The sequence below is a fragment of the Sus scrofa genome, chromosome X, assembly GCF_000003025.6.
Source record: "Sus scrofa isolate TJ Tabasco breed Duroc chromosome X, Sscrofa11.1, whole genome shotgun sequence".
NCBI classification, from domain to species: Eukaryota; Metazoa; Chordata; class Mammalia; order Artiodactyla; family Suidae; genus Sus; species Sus scrofa.
Window position 1 is genome coordinate 83,113,037 of NC_010461.5, and position 18,432 is coordinate 83,131,468.

The following is an 18,432-nucleotide window of genomic DNA, read 5'->3' on the forward strand; positions in this document are numbered from 1 at the left end:
TAAATGGAACATCAAAAAAAGTTCACATTCACATAGAATGGCAATAGTATACATTTACAGTTTTTCCTCAAGACTCTACTGACTCTTCTGTCCTCTGTCATAATATAGTCTGAAGATATCTGGACTATCTGAACATAAATACTAGTCCACTATATTGGTGACATCATGCTAATTGGACCAAATGACCAAGAAGTGGCTAGCACACTGGAGGCCTTGTATGGTACGTGTACTCCTTAGGATGAGAGATAAGGTCTACAAAGATCAAGGGGCTGGCTACATTAAGTTCAGTTTTTAGGGTTTGAATGGTTTGGGACATGCCAGGAGATTACCTTTAAAGGACAAATTATTTCCTTTCCCACCTTCCTCATGAAGAAGGAAACTCAATGTCTGGTGGGCTTTACTGGATTCTAGAAGCAGCACATGTCACATCTGGAATTACTATTTTCACCCATGCATTTGGTGACACAAAAAGCTGTCAACTTTGACTGAGGCTTAGAGCAAAAGAAGATCCTATAGTAGGTCCAGGCTGTGGTTTCAAGCTGTCCTGCCACTTGGCCCATGCAGTACATAAACTCTAAGATATTAAAGGTATATGCATTGGTGGAAGATGCCATGTGAGATTTTTGGTAAACTCCAATGGGAAGGTCACAACTTAGTCCAGAACTTGAGTCCTGGAACAAAGCCATGCCACATACAGTGGAGAATTATATACCTTTTAAAAACAGCTCCTTATACACTACTATATCTTGGTAGATATGGAATGCCTGGCCATAAAACATCAAGTAACCATGCAAGTGACCATGCAGCCAGAACTGCCATCATGAGCTGAGTTCTGTCAGATCCACCACAGTATAAAAGTGGGCAGGTGCAGAAACAAGATGGAAGTTTTACACACAAGATCAAGCACAAGCAGGACTGGAGGATATAAACACCTGTACAATCAGCTAGGGCAGATCCTCCATGACCTTCACTACTGTTAGCACTTTTCACTCACCTTACACCTGTGGCCTCATGGGGGATGTTTTTTGAAAAGTTGACTAAGAAGGAAAAACCCAAGCATTATTTATAGTTTGAGGGGCTTGGTATGTGGGTATAAGTAAGTACAGCAACTCCAACCTGAGAAAGACATGATGATCAGGAGTGAGGGCAAGCCACCAAGACCCTAAGAGTGATGGGGATCTATAATTGATAGTGGAAGAGGGAGGAGGCCGTTTGTAGTTTTGAGACCAGCTGCAATGTTGGGGGCTACAGTTTGTCTTGTTTCCCTAAGCAAAGAAGCCCGCCAGATTCCTGGAAGAGCTGATCCAAGAACTTATATAAAGTGGATCTAGGAGGCACAGGGGGTGGACTGTTCTAGACGCTGCAATGCCCTTCCCAGAGTGTAGATACAGAGCACAGAAGAAATGTCTGACTAAACATATTATAGATGATAACTGAAACCAGGGAGTGAGTCAGGTAGCCCCAGCAAGGGATACAGATTGAAAATCTGAGAACAGAATGTTGAGGAAGTTTAATACGTGTGAGATCTGGAGAGCAGGAATTCAGAGCTGAAATCAAGAGTACAGCCTCCCATCTATATTACAAACATATTTCTATAATTCTGTTTTTCCCTTTTAAAAATATTGTGGTCAAGTACACAAAACATTTACCATCTTCACCAATTTTTTGGTCGTTTTTTAGGGCTGCACTCATGGCATATGGAGGTTCCCAGGCTAGGTGTCGAATTGGTCCTGTAGCTGCTGGCCTACACCACAGCCACAGCAACACTAGATCCTTAACCCACTGAGCAAGGCCAGGGATCGAACCTGCGTCCTCATGGATGCTAGTCCGATTCGATTCCGCTGAGCCACGATGGGAACTCCAATCTTCACCATTTTTAAGTGTACAGTTCAGTGACATTAAGTATATTCTTAGTATTGTGTAACCATCACCACCATCCATCTCTAGAACTCTTCCCAAACTGAAATTCTGTACCCATTAAACAATAACTCCCTATTATCTTCTCCCTCCTGGCAACAACCATTCTTTCTGTCTCTATGAATTTGACTACTTGAGGCACCTCACTTAAGTGGAATCATATAGTATTCATTCTTTTATGACTGGTTTCCTTCACTTAGCATAATGTCCTTGTATTAGTCTGTTTGGGCTGCTATAACAAAATACCACAGGCTAGGTGGCTTAAAAAACAGAAATGTATTTTCTCACAGTTCTAGAGCCTGGAAAGTCCAATATTAGGTATAGTAAATTTAGTTTTCATGAGAGCTTTCCTCCTGGCTTTTGGACAACCACCTTCTCACTATGACCTCACATGGCCTTTTCTTGGTATGTGTATGTGGAGAGTCAGGGGCTGAACTTTCTGCTATCTGCTCTTATAATGACATTGTAGGTTCAAGGATCCACCCTTAGGGACTCATTTAACGTTAATTATTTCTTTAGAAGATCTATCTCCAAATACAGCCATGAATTTTGGGGGGACACATATATTTAGTCCACAGTAGTCCTCAGGTTTTCTGTATAGAATCAGAGTCCTATTCTACATTCAATTTCAGAAACCGGTTTTTAAAAATGTAATTTTTATAGAGTACCATAAGGCGAAACCGGTTTTTAAAAATGTAATTTTTATAGAGTACCATAAGGCTTATAACAGGAACAACAAAAATCCATCAGAACTTTGCTTTATCCTTCCCCACCCAAGATTTCTGGTCTTTAGAGACAATCACTTTAAAATCTTTTACTATTTCTTCTGGTATCACCTCAGTAGGTGCATATATGTATACAACTATTATATATTCATGATGAATTTACTCTTTCATCATTATAAACGGCCCTTTGTTTCTAATTACAATGCTTGGCTTAAGGCCTAATTTTTCTGGTACTAGTATAATCATTCCAGGTCCCTTCTGTTTACTATTTGCATGGTATATCTTTTTATTTGCAACCTATTTGTGTATTTAATTCTGAATATCTTGTAGACAGGATATTTTTGTGAATCATATTTAAAAAATTATTTATTGTAGTGTGGTTGCTATACAATATTATATGTTTTACAGGTATATAGTATAGTTCACAAATTTTAAAGGTTATACTCCATTTATAGTTTTTATAAAATATTGGCTATATTCTCTGTGTTGTATAATATATCCTTGTAGCTTATTTTATACCTAATAACTACATTATTTTATACCTAATATCCCCTCTCCACACTGGTAACCACTAGCTTGTTATCTATGTCTGTGAATCTGCTTCTTTTTTGCTATATTCACTTATTTATTGTTTTTTTTTTTCTGCACCCTTGGCAGGCATGTGGAAATTTCTGGGCCAGGAATTGAACCCACAGTACAGCAGTGACCTAAGCTATAGCAGTGACAACACTGGATCCTTAACCCACTGCACAACAGGGGATCTCCTATTGTATCTTTTTAGATCCCACAGACAAGTTATATAGCATACAGTATTTGTCTTTCTCTGTATGACTTATTTTATTTAGCACAGTGACCTCGAAGTCTATCCATGCTGCTGCAAATGGCAACATTTTGTTCTTTTTTATGGCTGAGCAGTATTCCATTGTATATACACACCACATTTTTATCCATTCCTCTATTGATGGGATGGATACTTTGGTTACTTCCATATCTTGGCAACTGTAAATAAAGCTGCTGTGAAAGATGCATTATCTTTCTGAATTAGTGTTTTTGGTTTTTTTCAGATATATGCCCAGAAATGGTATTGTTGGGTCATATAGTATTTCTATTTTTAGTTTTTTGAGAAACCTCCACGCTATTTTCCATAGTGACTACACCAATTTACATTCCCACCAACAGTGTTTGAGGGTTTGTGGATCACAAACTCAGCCAATTTTTACCTTTAAATTGAAGTGTTTAATCCATTTATATTTAATGCAAATCATTGATAAGGTAGAATTTATATCTGCCACTTTGCTATTTGCTTTCTTTATGTCATATGTATTTTTTATTCCTCTATTCCTCCATTATTCCTTCTTTTATGTTAAATAGGTGTTTTCCTAATATACCGTTTTCATGTCCTTTGTCATTTTTTTTACTATATTTTAAAATGTATTTTCTTAGTGGTTACCCTGGGGATTACAATTAGTAATTCAACTTATAAAAATCAAACTCATATCAATACTGACTTAATTGAAATTCTTTGCTCCTAATATATCCATCCCTTCCTCACTTCTTTGCATTGGTATTATTATACAAGTCATATCTTTATACACTATATGTACATCAGCATAGATTTATTCATATTGCTTTATGAAGTTGTCTTTTAAATCAGATAGAAGAAAAAATAGAGTTACAACAAAATACATTTATATTGTCTTTCATGTTTACCTATGTAGCTGTTGTATGTATTTTAATTTTTTGTTGAGAGCTGGACAGTTTAGGTAATATAACAACTCCCTGGATACTGATAGTCCTCTCAACGGTTTTTGTTTTCTGTCATTTATTTATTGTTTATTCAGTTGCTGAGATTAATTTTGTGAACTAATTTCCCCTTTAGTGTACACCTCTGATGTCCTAGCTCAGATATTTTCCCTTTGTTTTTATCTTTTAGCCTGTCTACCAGGTTTTATCCCTGGGTTAGCATAAGTCACTTATTGGTCAAAAGTTGTGCTTAAGCACTCTTAGCCAATTAGATTTTTACCCTTTACCATTGGATATGTGTATAGCCTTGAGGCTGCTCTCACATCTCACTAAGTTTATACACTTTGCACCTTCCCCATTTAACCAGGGTCTATTAGCTTGGAGGCTCCTTCTCTGATTGCTCCTGAAAGGAGCCTTGGGCATTCACTCATTCTTCGTCTGCCAAGGGTGACTAAGATTTTATTTTTAATCTTGGCTTTCTAGGATTCTTCCCTGAGTTAGAGTAACTTATGGTTCAGTCACTACTTGGTCAGAGGTTGTATTTAAGCTCCTTGTGTCTATAAGGCTTTGCCCCATGTTTATGGGTCTGTGTGTGGCTTGGGGAATCCCTTGTCAACTGAAAGAAAAAATGCACAATGTAAAAGCTCTGAGTTGTTTTACTCAAGGTCTTACTGGAGACTGTTTCCTGGGAAACAGCCTCTCAGTAGCTCTGTGGGGATTTCTCTGAAGAGGTAGAGGGAGAAGCTCGTATATATATATATATATATATATATATATATATATATATATATATATATACAGTCAAGCCTACATCTTGGTAAAATATTACTGCTACTCATAAGGAACAGGTATCTCAATTAATGATTTTAATACTTTTCTATGTATGGGAAGATTCAAGAATCTGGGTTTATTAAGATTTTTCCTGGAGTTTCTGTCGTGGCGCAGTGGTTAATGAATCCGACTAGGAACTATGGGGTTGCAGGTTTGGTCCCTGCCCTTGCTCAGTGGGTTAACGATCCAGCGTTGCCGTGAGCTGTGGTGTAGGTTGCAGATGCGGCTTGGATCCCGTGTTGCTGTGGCTCTGGCTTAGGCCGGTGGCTACAGCTCCGATTCAACCCCTAGCCTGGGAACCTCCATATGCCGCAGGAGCGGCCCAAGAAATGGCAAAAAGACAAAAAAAAAAAAAAAAAAAAAAAAAAAGATTTTTCCTGAGATATATCTAACTATCTAAAGGGCCTGTTTTCCTAAAGGACAGAGTGCCTAATTCTGTTTTTCATTCTTAATTCTTTTCAGGGTGTACTGATAGTCAGCAGTGGCTAAGAACTTAATCCTTATAGAATTGGATGATGGGCAACATTCTTTATTTTACACCCTTCAAGCCTGTCCCATTTCTTTCTCTGATTCTCCTAAGTGGATGCAGCCTGGCATATGCACACTATCTTTCTGACCCTCACATTATATATGATCACAGGAGGACTCTTATTGGGTGTCTCTTTCCCTGGCTTTTTCCAGTAAACTTGTGACTGTTTTGACATTTTCCTTATGTTAGCACTACCAGTATCCTCTTAATTATTCTCAACCAAGACCTCCATTTTTTTTTCAGTGCCATGCTATAGGCATGGAATTTTCTACTACCTTTTCCAAATTAAGTCAGTTCTCTCAGGCAGGGCTTCAGAGTTCTTCATCCTTATGCCCTGCCTTTTCTCCCGGGAAAAGGCTGAACCACTACACCAGAGCTGAAGGCAGGGACATGCTTTTACATGAGTGACACTCCTGCTCTATAGGATGGTGCTGGGAAGGGGTGGCAGCTCCTGATTTTCTTGGCTTACCTTTCCTGGAATAGAAAAAAATATTTGAGGAAATAATTGTTTAAAATTGCTCAGTTTTGTTAAAAGTCATAAATTGTATATATTCAAGAATGAATCCCAAGCAGGATAAATTTAACAAAAACCATGCCTAGTTACAGCTTTTCAAACTTCTGAAGACCAGAAGGGAGGAAAAAAATTTTGAAAGTAGCTAGAGGAAAATAACACATTATCTGTAGGGGAACAACAATTTGATAGATCATGATTTTCTTATCATGAACAATGAAAGCCAAAAGACAGTGGAACCATATCTTTAGAGTGTTGAAAGAAAAGAATTGCTAACCCACAATTCCATATCAAGAAAAAATATCCTTTAGAAATGGAGGTGAAATAAAGATATTATCAGATGGAGGAAAATCAATAGTTTTTTTTTTTTTTTGTCAGCAGACATGCTTTACAAGAAATGCTAAAGGAAGCTCTTCAGGCTAATGGGGAATGATATCAGAGGTAAATAGGGAATTCAGGAATAAAGGAGATGCAATAGAAATGGTAAATATCTGGTTAAATATAGAAGACTATCCCTTCTGTTCTTTGAAAAACAACAGAAACAACAACATTGTATTAGTTTCCTCTTGCTGCTGTAACAAATTATGACAAACTCAATGACTTAAAATAGGACAAATTTAATATCTTACAATCTTTTTTAAAAGGACAGCCTTGATTTTATTTTAGTTTTTTTAGGGCCACACCCTCGGCATATGGAGGTTCCCAGGCTAGGGGTCGAATTGGAACTGTAGCCGCTGGCCTACACCATAGCAACTCAGGATCTGAGCCGCATCTTTGACCTACACCAGGGCTCATGGCAACGTGGGATCCTTAACCCATTGAGCAAGACCAGGGATCAAACCTGTGTCCTCATGGATGCTAGTCAGATTCATTTCCGCTGAGCCATGAAGGGAACTCCAATATCTTACAATTTTGAAGTTCAGAATTTTAAAATGGGTTGTGTTCCCGCTGAATGCTCTAGTGGAGATTGTTTCCATACCTTTCTGGAGGCTGCCTTAGCCCATCACCTCACATCACTCTGATCTCTGATTCTATCATCACATCTTTGACTCTTATGCCTCTCTCTTTCCCTTATAAGGAAGGACCTTTTTAATTACATAGAGCCCACCCAGCCAACAATGCCCCATCTCAACATCCTTAACTTAATCACACTTCCCAAATCCTTTTCGCCATATAAGGTTAACATAGTCACAGGTTCCAATATGTAGACATCTTTGAGGGGACATTATTCTTCCTACCACAGCCATCATCCAGGAGCCAGAAATTTTTATATAATTTAAGATATTCCAGAGCACAAGAAGAGGTGAAAATCTATCCAATTAATTCCATAAGGCTTCTTAAGACTTAAAACAGAAGGAGAGAACTAAAAAAGTAAACCAGAAGTTAATATAACACAAATATAGATACAAAAATCCAAAATAAGATAGTAAATTCAACCTAGCACTATAACAAAAGAATAGAACAGTGAAAATGGTCCCTCTTTTTCTCCTGTAATATCTTTGTTAGATTAGCATCAATATTATGGAAGCTATGTGTAGGCTCAGCAACATGGATTTCCACTCATCAAGGCTGATCATGTACTAACACTGCTAAGTGTCTAAACTGACAACAAAATAAGATGAGGATGAACCATTCAATACAATAAGGCATTGTTTCCTGGGGTTCCAGTCAGACCCATGGTGACAGGATTATAATATGGGATACCATTTATCATGATGAGAACAGAGATTTTTCTTCATGGAAATAAGTTCCAGACACATACTTTCTTTCTTTATTCACAATAATTCTGTCAGTGCCACCATCCATGGACTTCTAGAATATCTTAATTATCATCAGGGTATCCTATACAACATTGTCTCTGACCAAGGAACTTATTTAATGATAGATGAGATACAATAATGGAGTCATATCAAAAGATGCTCTAGCTTCTATCACTTATTCCATCATGCAGAAGCAGCTTGCCTGATAGAAAAGTAAGTGACTACTAAAGGCTTAGTTATGGGATCACCTTTCCAGGTTGACAGTGCTGTACTACAAGAATACAACAGCTGCCTTAAAACCAGTGACCAATACATGGTGCCATCTCCCCTCATAGTGAGAATACACAGGTCTGGGATTGAGGAGGTGGAGGAGGGAGTGGTCCCTCTCACTATTACACCTATTAATTAGGTAGAGGCTTATTTTATTTTTATCTGCACAACTTTGGGCTCAGCAGGCTTAGAGTTTCTATTTTTCTAAGGAACGAATGCTTCCACCAAGGAATAAACCATGGTTTCATTCAATTGAGAACTGAAACTGCACCTTGGCCATTTTGGTCCTCTCATGCTATTGAACTGACAGGCAGAGACAGGGGTTACTGTACTGGCTTGAGTGATGGAATCCTATCATCAAGGGGAAACAATGTTGCTGCTATACAATGAGAACAAAGAGAGGTATGTTTGGAGCCCAGGGATGGTCACTGGGGCACTTCTTAATGTTCACTTGCCCAATAGCCCTAGTCAATAGGAAAGCACAGAAATCTAATAAAAATAGGATTGAAGGTTAAGGTCACTTCATCAGGGAAAGAGCTTTGACCAGTTCAAGGGAATACGAAATGGGGTGGTGGATGAATGAAGTTATGATTTGTTTTTTTTTTTTTTTGTTTTGTTTTTGCTGCACCTGTGGCATGTAGAAGTTCCTGGGCCAGGGATTGAACCCCTGCCACAACAGCGACCTGAGCCACTGCAGTGACAATGCCAGCTCCTTAACCCACTGCACCACAAGGGAACTCCTCTTTTAATGTTATGATTATTGATTTTGGCTTCATGACCACCTACAGAAAGGAATTGTAGCAGCTATGTATATCTTTTTTTTTTTTGAAGGATTAAAAGATAGGTTTATTGCTTTGCCAGGCAAAGGGGGCCACAACAAGCTAATGCTTTAAAGACTGCGCCCTTCTTCACAGCTATATGTATATTGGTTAATATCTTTTCCCATCATTTCTTTAATATATGAAACATGCTGGAGATGATTATAATAAATTAGGTTTCAAGTAGAGAGCAAGAAGTAGCATTATTCCATGACAGTACAGAGGCTGATAGGACTTTTTGTCTCTACCTCCCTGTTGGAGATGAGAGTTTCTACATTGGAATAAAGGACAAGAACAGAGGCTGAATGGTAAGAGTATAGCTGAGCAGAGCTCCATAGGGCCTTCCTGGGACAGACCCCACTCCCCCGTGTCTTCTTTCTGCATCTTGTTTCCAGAAAAACGTTAGCTTCCTAGGCTTTCCCAAAGTTCCAAAGAATAAATTTAATCAGAAAAGTGAGAAAATGCAGAAACAAAGGAAAACAGTCAAACAAGACAAAATAATAATAGTTTAGTCATTAAACAAAGTCAGGGATATTTAGTTCCTTCTCAAGGGCTATAGATAATATCCTGATCCATATTCTCTGATCCGTTTTGCAAATTCTGAAACCCCCACTAGGTGGAAGAAGTTACTTGCCTGCTGACCACAAGCACTCAGACCCAAGACAGTTTGGAACCAGAAGGTTGATGATATTGACTCCTGATTACATCACTACCAGCCAATCAGAAGAAGGTCCACGAAACCTCCTCCCTCACCTTGTCTTTAAAAACCTTTCCCTAAAAGCCACTGGGGAGTTCAGGTCTTTTGAGCATGAGCTGCCTGGACTTCTTGCTTGGTGCCCTGCAATAAATGCTGCATTTTCCTTCACCACAACACAGTGTCGGTAGATTGGCTTTACTTCATGGACCGAAATTTGGTTCAGTAACAATTTGTCCATCTATATGGGATGGCAGTTCCAAGTAAGTGCCTTGCCCATGGAACATTGGCTCCTTGCTGGTGGTAGCTCTAGGATCCTGTCTAGCAGCTGAAGAGCACCTTTTTCTCAGGGTCAGCCCCAAGGACTTGCCACTGACCAGGCGTCGCTGGCCTGTGGCACTATCAATTCTGTGGTGAAGGAAATAAGGCTCTGTCTGTTTGTTTCCAGTAATATCCCCTTTTGATAAATAAATCTTTCTCTTTTAACTGACAGATGTTTGGGGCTCAATACAGTAGAGCGAGTCGCTTTGGTGTGCACAACTGAAAACTCCATTTGTCGCCATCCTGGGCTCTTCCTCCCCCAAATAAGCCCATTTGTTTTGTATTTGTGTGGGGTACCCTCTTGGAGAGGAGAGTGGTACCCCAATTTGTGAACCAGTCTGTTGTTTCTTTGAATGCTAGCATTTGGTTTGGGGGAGGCACCATTTTCATTTTGTCTTTCTGTTTTTAAAGGCTGAGGAACCTTTCATCTATTCCTAATAGATTTTGGAAAAATGGTTTGATTATAACTATAAATCTATGACTAAGGAAAAAATGATTTTTTAAAATATTGCATATTCACAATATTCTTTAGACTCCAGAGAAAATTGGTTAAGATGAAACTCTTGAAATTCCAAAATGGCTCCTTTTTGCATATAAAGTTAGAGTAGCTGGCTTGATAAAATACTTCTTTCAGAATTTTGACCCTGAGAAAACAAAAATATTTTGCCCCACCTCCTGATCCATTTCCTGCCTTCCTCAGTCCTGTTCTATGCCCTAGGAGGCTTATCCATAAGGACTATATCCCTCAAGCTCCGTTTCTGGTTGGAGTCTCTTTGGGATTGATTATTCAATGAAGTGTACTGACAGAACTTTGGAAGGCAGAGAGTGAAGACAAGGTTTTGTTTCTTTCTCTCTCCCTGATTTGGGCTGTGTTTTACTTTTATTTTTTATTTTTTTGTCTTTCCTGGGCCTCGCCCATGTGGAGGTTCCCAGGCTAGGGGTCAAATAGGAGCTGTAGCCGCCGGCCTACGCCAGAGCCACAGCAACACAGGATCCGAGCCGCGTCTGCGACCTACACCACAGCTCATGGCAACGCTGGATCGTTAACCCACTGAGCAAGGCCAGGGATCGAACCTGCGACCTCATGGTCCTTAGTTGGATTCGTTGCTGCTGTGCCACGATGGGAACTCTGAGGGCTGTGTTTTATTAACAGTGACTGCAGTAATTTTATTGGTAGTGATGGGCCAAGACTATCTCCTGCAAAATGGTATCATCTCCATAGCTCTTGCTCTCACTAGGTTCTATTTAAAAAAAAAAAAAAAAAAAAAAGCTCTTGACTTTTTAAGCCTAGGGTAACAGATTCCTGCTATTGGTAGTCTCTGGGTACCTTGAAACCCCCTATTTGGTCTCTTAACCTTGAATATACCTTTTTGAATAGTCCCTACATTCAAGTCTTTTGAACCAGCTGAGTTGGATACTTTTTCCTGCTGGGACTCTGTGATGATAAAGATTTGCTGATGTAATGTCTAGATCTAGTGCAGCTATTTTTGTTCCATCAGAGAGGCCAGCTCAAAGAGGAAGCTTATACATAAGGAAGGGCATAGCAGAGAGACTCTTAATCAAATTGTACTTGAAGCCAGATATCTTCTGGATACAATTTATTGGAGTAAGAAGAGGTATATACTTCTTTAATATGATAAAATATATAAGTTTCTAACAAGAAGTCCTTCATGCTTGAGGAAGCACAAGCATGAAACACTAGAAGCATTTCTATAAAAATCAAGAAGGAGGCAAAGATGCTAGTTTTTATACAATTATTTAACATCATTCTGGAAATACTAGTTAATAAGTCATCCAAGAGAAACAAAAGTGATAGTAATATTTGTAAGGAGGCAAGAGTATTATTACTGCAAGTGAAACAAATATGAGAGAATCAACTAAAAACTATTCCAAACTTTAGGAAATCTGTAAAGAGGATGGTTATAAAATCTATATGCAAAACCAATCACTTTTGTATGTAAAAATAATAGAAAATGTAAGATAAAGATTCAATTTCTAGTAATCACGGAAAAGGGTAAGCCACTTAAGAATAAGCTTTTAGGAGTTCCTGTTGTGGCGCAGTGGTTAACGAATCCAACTAGGAACCATGAGGTTGTGGGTTGGATCCCTGGCCTTGCTCAGTGGGTTAAGGATCCGGCGTTGCTGTGAGCTGTGGTGTAGGTCGCAGACGCGGCTCAGATCCCGTGTTGCTGTGGCTATGGCGTAGGCCAGCGGCTATAGCTCCAATTCGACCCCTAGCCTGGGAACCTCCATATGCCGCAGGAATGGTCCTAGAAAAGGCAAAAAGACAAAAAAAAATAAAAAAAGAATAAGCTTTTAAAGTATGAAAGATATTTTCATGCATTCAACAAGTATACTAGTATTTACTGGCAAACTACAGTGTGCCAAGCAATGTTCTAGGAGCTGTATTTTTTAACTGAGAAATTCTGCTGGAAAAATAATTGAAGGCAAATAGTGAGAAAAACTGGGTCCTTGGATAGAAAAATATTCTCTCCAATGCCCAGCTTTATTGTGATATAATGGACATGCGATATTGTGTAAGTTTAAGGTGTAAAGTGTGATGATTTAATACACATATATAGCAAAATGATTATCACAATAAGGTTAATTCGCACATCCACCATAATTGCCATTTTTTGGTAGCTGTTGTGGTGAGAACATTTAAGACCTAGTCTCTTAGCAACTTTCAAGTAAACAATACAATACTGTTAACTAGGGTCATCATACTCTTCATTAGATTCCCAGAACTTATTACTCTTACAACTGGAAGTTTGTACCCTTTGACCAACATTTCCCCACTTCCCCTGCCCCCCAGCCCTTGGCAATCACCATTATACTCTTTGTTTTTATGAGTTTGGCTTTTTCCCTATTTTTTTTTTTTTTTTGGTCTTTTTAGGGCCACACCTGCATCATATGGAAGTTCCCAGGCTAGTGGTCAAATCAGAGCTATAGCTGCTGGCCTACACCACAGCCAGATTCGAGCTGCGCCTGCGACCTACACCATAGCTCACGGCAATGCCGGATCCTTAACCCACTGAGCGAGGCCAGGGATAGAACCTGAGTCCTCCTGAATACTAGCCGAGTTCGTTTACTGCTGAGCCATGACAGGAATTCCACTTTTTTTCTTTTTAGGGCCGCACCTGTGGCATATGAACGTTCCCAGGGGTGGAATCAGAGCTGCAGCTGCTGGCCACAGCCACAGCAATGCCAGATCTGAGCTGAATCTGTGATCTGTGCTGCTCACACAATGCTGGATCCTTAACTCACTGAGCCAGAGCAGGGATCAAACCCGCATTCTCATGGATACTAGTTGTGTTCTTAAACTGCTGAGCCACAAGGGAACTCCGAGTTTGGCTTTTTTAGATTCCACATACAAGTGAGATCATACAGTATGTGTCTTTCTTTAACTTATTTAACGTAGCGTAATGCCCTCAAGGTTCATCCATGTTGTTGTTGCAGTGGCAGTATTTCCTTCTTTTTTAATGGCTGAATAATATCCATAAGGATATTTTGCAGTAAATTTAACCAAAAATCTACAAGGTATATTCATTCATTCAACAAGTATTTGATAGCCTACAGGGTGCCATATATACATGATGCTTTTTTTTTTGTCTTTTGTCTTTTTTTAGGGCCACACCCTCAGCATATGGGGGTTCCCAGGCTAGGGGTCTAATTGGAGCTACAGCTGCCGGCCTATGCCAGAGCCACAGCAGTGCCAGATCCAAGCCTTGTCTGCGACCTACACCATAGCTCATGCCAATGCCGGATCGATCCTTAATCCACTGAGCCAGGCCAGGAATCGAACCCACAACCCCATGGTTCCTAGTTAGATTCGTTTCGTTTCCACTGCACCACGATGGGAACTCCTTGATGCTTGTTTTTAATCCATTCATTCACTAATGGACCCTTGGTTGTTTCCATGTCTTGAGTACTGTGACCAATGCTGCATTGAACAAAGGGGTATAGATACCTCTTTCAAGATAATGATATCATTTTCTTTGGATATGTACACAGAGCGAGATTGCTGGATCGTACAGTAGTTCTTTTTTTTTTTTTTTTTTTTAGCTGCATGTGGAAGTTCCTGAGCCAGGCAGTGAACCTGTGCTGCAGTTGCAACCTGTGCCACAGCAGTGGCAATGAAGGATCCTTAACCCACTGCACCACATGGGAACTTCCAGCAGTTCTAATTTTTTGAGGAATCTCCATATTGTTTTCCATATTTACTACACCAAATTGTATTCCCACTGAAAGTACACAAGGCTTGCCTTTTCTTGATATCCTCACCAGCACTTGTTATCTCTTATCTTTTTGATAATAGCCATTCTAACTGGTGTGAAGTGGTAACATACCCTTATAAAGATGTCAATTATCCCTCATTTAAACTAAGAACTAACTGTAATCCAAATTGAAATAAAAACAGGATTTTAAAGGAAATTTAGAAAAATAATACATTTTATCTCTAAATAAACACATGTAAATTATGAAAAGGAAGAATAATTGGAGAGGCCTTACCCCTCCAGATATTAACATATATTATAAATATACTATAATTGAAATAGTTTGGTACATTAAGAATGATTAAATGAACATAGAGAATCAAAAAATATGTCCAAATATATATGGATATTTAACTCATGATAAAGGCGGTGCTTAAAAGTGAGCTAGAGAGGGATTATTTGATAATTGGTATTAGGACAGTTTGCTAACTATTTGGAAAAAAATAATTTCAAATGCTCAATAAAATTGGAAAGCACATATTCATTGTAGCACTAAGATGTTATTTGCTTTGTTCACTATATTGAAGTTATATAAATGATGCAAAAGCAATGGTAGGTAAAATTTCTGGCTTACTGATAATAAAAGCAGCATCACCAAAAAATTCTATATAGACCAAAATTTAAATATAAAAAACCACACATAAAAGTTAGAAAAAATTACAAGGCTTCCTAAGGAGGACACAAAACCAGAAAAAAGTGTAAAGAAAGAATTGATAAATTTTGTATCATAAAGATTAAAAATTCTATATGGCAGAAGTCCAAAGAAAATTATAGACTGGGAAAATATTTATAAATACTTATGACAATCAAATAACTCATTTCCATAATTTACGGAAAGTTCTTATGTATTAATAAGAAAAAGGTGAAAAACAGTGGAAAAAATGTAAAGGTACTCCAGAGAAGTAGAAATATAGGAGTTCCTGTTGTAGCTCTGTGGGTTACGAATCCAACTAGTATCCCTGAGGATGCGGATTTGATCCTTAGCTTTGCTCAGTGTGTTAAGAATCAAGCGTTGCCCTGAGTTCTGGTTTGGATCCTATGTTGCTGTGGCTGGCAGGTGCAGCTCTGATTTGACCCCTGGCATGGGAACTTCCATATGCCACAGATGTGGCCATAAAAAGCAAAAAAAAAAAAAAAAAAAAAAAAGAAGAAGAAGAAGAAAGAAAAGAAAAAGAGAGAGAGAAATACAAACGATTAAACCTATTGGAAGATGCTTTTGCTTCAACTCACTTGTAATTTAAAAAAATCAAAAATTTTGAAGCACAACAAAGAATATATAGATCAAAATTTAAGAGGTGAAAGTTGGTAGCATGGATAAAGTTTAAAATGAACTTCCACTTTGACCCACTTGATTTCAATTCTAGGAATTTATCCTAAGGAAATAATGACACAATTGTCAAAATATATGTGTACAAAGATCTCTATTGTAGCATCTTTGTAATAATCAAAGATTGGGAAGAGGCTAAATATCAATCAGTAAGAGATTGGTTAAATTTGGTAAATCCACACTACAGAATATTATTGTAGGTGATAGAATGATGTACATGGTATAAAAATAGTTTGCAGAATAGTCTGCATAGTATGATCCAAAATTATTTTTAAAAGGTATACATGTACACACACTCACATATAATGTATCTACATTATTTTTTTGGTATATATACAACAAACAAACAAACAAAAAACTCTGAAAGAGTCTATTGAAAAGTTAGCAGTGGTTTTCACAGGACTTATCCTGCGGTTGAGGTAGGTGGTTTTTCATGATGGTTATAGGAAGGGTGATGAATTTGAGACATTTTTATTTTCTGCTTCCCTTTTCCGCTAGTTAACTCCTGCTTCCATTAATCTCAGTTCAAAATTTCACTCCTCTGTCCCATCAAGGAAGACTTCCCTTATCCCCAGACTCTGCTACTTCTTTTATTTTGATGTAGACAGTTAAATTTTTCTCACTCTTACATAAAGGGTTATGAAAGTGCAGCTTTTAAAAATCCCCCCCATCACTCAAACACAGATGAAGAAAAACACAACAGAAATGAACAGCAAACATCACACTAAATGGTGAAATACTAGAGGCATTCTCATTTACTTCAAGAACAAGATCAGAAGACTCTCAATCACCATTATTATTCAACATAGTTCAGGAGGTTCTGGTCGATGCTGTGCATCAGAAAATAAAAGATAAAGGATATAAATATTGCAGAATATGAAATAAAAATCATCATTTTCAGATGATTATATATGCATATCTAGAAAAACTAAAGCTCTTAGCTGAAAAAACTATAGGCATATCTTAGAGATACTGAGGGTTCCGTTCTAGATCACTGCAATTAAGCATATAAAGTGAGTCATGTATTTTTTGGCTTCCCTCTGCATATAAAAGTTATATTTATACTATACTGTAGTCTTCTAAGTATGCTATAGCATTATATCTACAAAAGCAATGTACATACCTTAATTTAAGATACTTTATTGCTAAAAAATTCTAACCATCATTTGAGCCTTCAGTGAATTGTAATGTTCTTGAAAGAGTAATATTGAAGATCACAGATCACCATAACAAATACAATAATAATGAAAAAGTTTGAAATATTGTGAGAATTACCAAACTGTGATACAGAGACAAATAGTGAGCAATGCTCTTGGAAAAATAGCACCAACAGACCTGCTTGTTATCAGAGCAGAGTTATCACAAACCTTCAATTTGTAAAAAACAAACAAACAAACAAAAACCCTCAGTGCTTGTGAATCAAAATAAAGCAAAGTGTGATAAAACGAGCTATGCTTGTATTAAAAATATTAAGAAAGGTCACTAATGGTAAATATATCATAACTAGTTCCTTAAGCAGACAGTAACTTGGTAGAAAATATAATCTTAAAAGGAACATAATACCACAAAACAACAAAACAATAAAATTCCTAGGAGTAAACTTAATAAGTAATGACTATGACCTACCTGAAGAAACATACAATTTATTGAAGATCATAAAACACAATTTTAAAAGATGTCAGTTCTCAATTAAAGTGCAGATTCATTGCATTTTATGTCACTCAGTATCAACCTTTTTGTTCTGTATATTGTTAACTTGGAGCTTGACACATATGCATACATAGACTTTATATTTGCAGGAAGAAAGGTGGAAACTTAAAAGTGGTAGGCATTGCAGGGAACTTTCATATTTTACTTTATACATTTCTTTTTTTCTCTCTCTCTTTTTTCTTTTTACTGGGCTAAACGTCAAATGGGAGCTGCAGCTGCCATCCATACCACAGCCAGGACAACATGGGATCTGAGGTGAATCTACAACCTACACTGCAGCTTGCAACGATGCTGGATCCTTAACCCACTGAGCAAGGCCAGGGATTGAACCCGCATCCTCAGAGAGACAGTGTCGTGTTCTTAATCTGCTGAGCCACAGTGGGAACTCCTACTTTATACATTTCTGAGTTGTCTGCCCATTAAAAAAAAAGATAAAGACTGTGTATAATGTGTGTTAGAGAGAGGCAGGTATTGATTTCTATTGAGAGGATGCATCTTTTTTTCTCTAGTTGAGTAATCCTTATTTTTAAAAAAAATTATAGATGCCTACGAGAACTTGAACAGAACTATGACCCTTCTTTCCATTAAAATGAACAAATGCATGCACATGACTTAGATACTATTTTAGGCAGAACACAGAAGTGGCCAGTTGAGAAAACCTACTCTAGGTTAATTAGTATGGTCAGTGGAAAGAGTCCCTTGGGCCCAGGCATACTTTTGGCTGAGAGGGCACCAAGGTGGGTGTGGGCTCCAGGCAGTGACCCTACCTCTAGACTGAGTTCTCTGGTGCCCTGAAGTAAGGTGACCAGATGTGAGAGGCCAGCAGGCTGCACATCTCATGCCAGGTGGTAGCAGCAGACAGGTTAAGGAGCAAGGTTAACTCAGGTATCCTGAATAGGGCAGGGCAGGCAGCCCTAGTGCTTTTCGAGGCTTCATGGAAACACACAACTGCAGGGGTAGGCAGAAGCAGCAATCTCTTTTCTGTATCCCTAAGTTACA

At 38.2% G+C, this 18,432-nt stretch overlaps 1 protein-coding gene across 9 annotated transcripts in view; it reads left to right on the top strand.

Annotated features, from left to right (window-relative positions):
* ARMCX4 (armadillo repeat containing, X-linked 4) overlaps nt 1-17,689 on the top strand; it is a 38,134-nt gene extending 20,445 nt beyond the window's left edge. For 7 of the 9 annotated variants that reach the window (XR_002340594.1, XR_002340602.1, XR_002340597.1 and 4 more), the window contains one exon: nt 9,721-10,285. The gene's annotated coding sequence lies outside the window, so the exon portion shown is untranslated. Of the gene's footprint in view, nt 1-108; nt 1,778-9,720; nt 10,286-17,648 lie in introns of those variants that run through there. The other 2 variants (XR_002340599.1, XR_002340598.1) reach the window with 2 other exon arrangements.